The 3,780-nt window shown below is 49.2% G+C and overlaps 1 long non-coding RNA gene across 1 annotated transcript; it reads left to right on the forward strand.

Moving 5' to 3' along the window:
* The first annotated feature begins 716 nt into the window (after nt 1-716).
* On the forward strand, nt 717-3,514 carry LOC139828582 (uncharacterized). The gene is made up of 2 exons (XR_011740368.1): nt 717-1,000; nt 1,519-3,514. It is a non-coding gene; the product is annotated as an uncharacterized lncRNA (long non-coding RNA).
* The last annotated feature ends 266 nt before the right edge of the window (nt 3,515-3,780 follow it).

The raw sequence follows: 3,780 nt of genomic DNA on the forward strand, positions 1-3,780 counted from the left end.
TTGTAACTGCTTATTAACTCTGCCTAACGTAAGCAGAGCAAGATGCTGTAAAACATTGACTTAGCGAGTTGAATTCCTGCCTTGGTGGTTTAGCTGCCTTTTTGTTATTCCCTGGACATTTCCCACCTTCTCCCCCGCGATGGCGAGCGGTGCGGGTCCAGCGCCGATGCGTCTCCAGCCATCTGGTCGGTGGTGCCGGCGGTGCGAGGGCAGATGGCCCGTCTGCTGTGTCACCGAACGGGCTGGTCCCCCCGGCCAGCGACACCCCACCGCAGCGGGCAGAACGGGATTTACCGCTCAGCCTGCCGTGTTTGGACAAACCCCCAGCAAATCCCCTTAGTACCATTTGTGAATAAAGAAACGTGTAGATATATAGATAACATAGCCTTCTGCTGCAGCCTTGGTGAGAGGCCGTGTGTTATCACAAGTTAACTAAGGTGCTCGTTCCTTTTCCGTATAAAATCCGTAATCTTTGAGGAACTGCAGTTCTGGATTGTTCTGGTTCAGCGAGGCTGCAGTTTCCCAGACGCAGTGAACGTTCAAGTGCACAAATATTCAAGTTCCGCCCATTAACCTTTTTTTTTGACTCATTTTCACAGCTTTCTGAAAAAAAAAAACCACCACCAAACTCTTTGGCAGAAGATTGCATGATGAGAGAATAACTGCTCCTTTAGAAAGAAGCAAACGCCAGCCCCCCACACAGTGCCCGGGCAGCGTTCGGGTGACATTTGCGGTGGCAGCGGCCGCTGCGCAGCGAGCGCCCCGCACCCCGTGTGCCGTCACCCAAACGCGTTGTGACTGCGCTGGCCGGGGCCGCACACTCCGGCAGAGAACAAAGCGACAGCTGCAGCACCCAGCGTTACTCACTCGCGGCTTCTCCAAGTTCCGTGTCTGTTTAGGAACCGCTTATTGAGATTCCTGGGGTGATGTTCCCCGCGGGAGCGGTGCCGCCCTGTCCCCAGGGCACTGGGGAGGCGATTTGGCATCGATTGCTCTCCTGGTAGTATATCCATACGGAGCCATTAATCCATATGGGGCTGTGTACCCATGTGGGGCTGTACATCCATACAGAGCCATATATCCACATGGGGCTGTATATTCACATGGGATGGCCACTGGAGTGGAAATGGGGGGGGATCGTTTCTGCTCGGAGGACAAGTTCTGCCACCGAACGCAGCAGCTTTACCGGCTCTCTGGCAGCTCAGAATTGAGCTACATTTGTCTCAGCCTTTTTTCCTTTAATTTCTGGTAGGAGGATAGTACTAATTACCAAACAAACCACCTGGTTGCTATCTCCCAGCCCGGCTGCAGCGGTGCTGTTGTCTCGGTGCTGCGGTCGCTGCTCACGCGCTCGCTGTCCCCAGGGTCCCCATCCCGGGAACACTTAGTTGTGAGCTATTTACACAATCTAGCAAACCCCATGAAACGGAAATGTTGTAGTGCTTGGGACTAAAAATCACGTGTTGGAGAGAGAGAATCCCAGTTGTAGTTAATCCTCATATTTATTTTATTCCATAGGTACCTGCACCGCTTCCAAAGCTCGTGTTGAGTTTATAAAGCTACAAAGAAAATCCCTTCACACTGTAATTCTGAAAACTCTCCAGACACTCGTACATCAATCGTCTGTTTGAGCTGGACAGTGTAAACAGCAAAGGGAGCTAAACTGCAAAAACGTAAGAAAATGAATTGTTCAGAGATGCGTTCTATTTGTACTGATGCAACGTGACATTCTAAGTCAAAGGTTATGGATTCTGATATCAGCAAATGATTATATTGTAAAAGTAATTTAACAGATTCGCATTCTGCCAGATACTAACGTTGGGAATACATTGATGAGCTACATTTTTACTTCTATATTTCATGTTTAAAAGGTTGTTAAATGCCAAGTGACCGGGAGGGTGTTTGGAAGGGGCCTGGATCCATTCCATCGCTGTTTGCTCAGCCGCGCTTTTGCACACTGTGTGTGTGTGTCTGCAATTTCAGTTCCGTTGACCCATTAATTAGACTTAGTTAGGGGTTTGGTTTGGTTTCCTTCGTTGAAAAGCTAACTGTACAGGACAGGGACATGTGTAAATAAGGGATTATGCTTATGTATATGTTAATATTTATCTGTAAAAAGATATGTACATAGGAAAGAAAGAAAAAATGGCTCAAAGAATGTTTTCAAAACTGGTTCTTGTAAATGCAGAGACAGCATATTTACATAAACGCTCTCCTTAATTCCAACATCAGGGCTTTCGCTCAATTTCCAGTCACTTTGTGTTTGATCCCGCTGGGGTTCGGTGCGATGGGTCCTTGGCCGTGCCGGAGCCGTTCTGGGGACGCTGCCGCCCTTCACCGCGGGACGGGCCGTGTCACGCCTCGTTCGCTCTCTTCTTACCGCTGGCTCTTGCGCAGCTTTTAAAACCATGTTCTCAAAGGCACAGGACCGCAGAGGGGTCATTACCCTCACGGGGTCTCTGTGATGGAGCTTTTTCCTGCAGCCCCATCCTGGAGTCCCAGTGTGAGGCAGCAGAGCAAGGGGGGTCACAGCCTGGGGAGGGTCCCCCCCGTCCTGCTCCTCAGGTGGCCAGCGTGAGCCAGGGGCTGAAACCGCTCTGGCTTCTCACCGGTGAGCATCTCATAAGTTCCCCAGATTTCCTCCAAACAACAGCAGGACGGGGGCAGACAACCCAAGCGTATCCCTGGGTGCGTTACCGATCTGTGGCGACGGCTGCGTTTCACCCGCGAGCCCCGGAGCGGGGTGCGGCTGCGGGACGGGGCTCTGGGCAGCACCGGGGCGGCCGACGCTCCTGCCTGGTCCCGGGGGCTCTCGTGCCGCGGTCCGGCTGCCGCGGCGCTGCACGTCTAAACTGGAATCCATGGGAACTGCAGCTGGCTCTGCCGCACTGAGGGGCTCAGGCCTGTACTCTGTCGGAGGACTGTGGCTGTTCCGGACAGTGTTCTGCTCTAGTACTATCTGTAGCCTTCAGAGTATCCGCGAGTGCCTTACACAGCTTGTGAACAAACTCCTGACGCCAAGAGGCACGCGCCCGGGAGTCCCTCTGCGTGGACCCGCGGCACGTCCCCGCGTGTCCCCAACGCCACCACCTCGCGATGGGCAGCGTGCGCCGGCACCTACGTGGATTTAGTTTAGACTCAGGAAACTGTATTGTGAATATGTGTATTAAACCCTGTACTTACGTATTGTACATTTTATAAAAAAGAACTATTGTAAACTTATGCAAAATGTAAACCAGAGAAAATGTTTGGTTTTTTCCCCAAGGGCCAGCGTGCCGTGACTTGTGCTCTGTAATATAATCCTGACAACCGTATCCTAAATACGTAACGTTTGGTCAGTGCTGAAACAGTAATTGACAGGCCTAAAATAGGGCTTGATGGCTCAATTACAGAATTTTACACATATTTTTGTATTGTGATTCATATGATATATATCAAGAGACTTTCTATTCATTTGTAAAATACATAAATTATTGTAAACTTTTAATAAAAAGATCTGTTTTAAACCTTCAAATTAGATAAATTGGTTTGGTTCTTGTCCCAGGTTGGATAAAGGAAGCCTTTGATTAGTTACTGTAACTTCACTGATTTTTTTATTATAATGCAATATTTTTTTTAACCACTTTTTGAATTCTACCTGAAAAAATCGATTAAATAGTGAACAAAAAGATATCCTTGCAAACCCACAGTAATGTAACAACTTACCTCCTACTGAGCTGAATACTAACTTTCTTATTTTCTCATCACTTAATTGCCGGTGGGAACGAGCCCATCTCGCAC

Source organism: Patagioenas fasciata, chromosome 8 (assembly GCF_037038585.1).
Source record: "Patagioenas fasciata isolate bPatFas1 chromosome 8, bPatFas1.hap1, whole genome shotgun sequence".
Classification (NCBI taxonomy): domain Eukaryota; kingdom Metazoa; phylum Chordata; class Aves; order Columbiformes; family Columbidae; genus Patagioenas; species Patagioenas fasciata.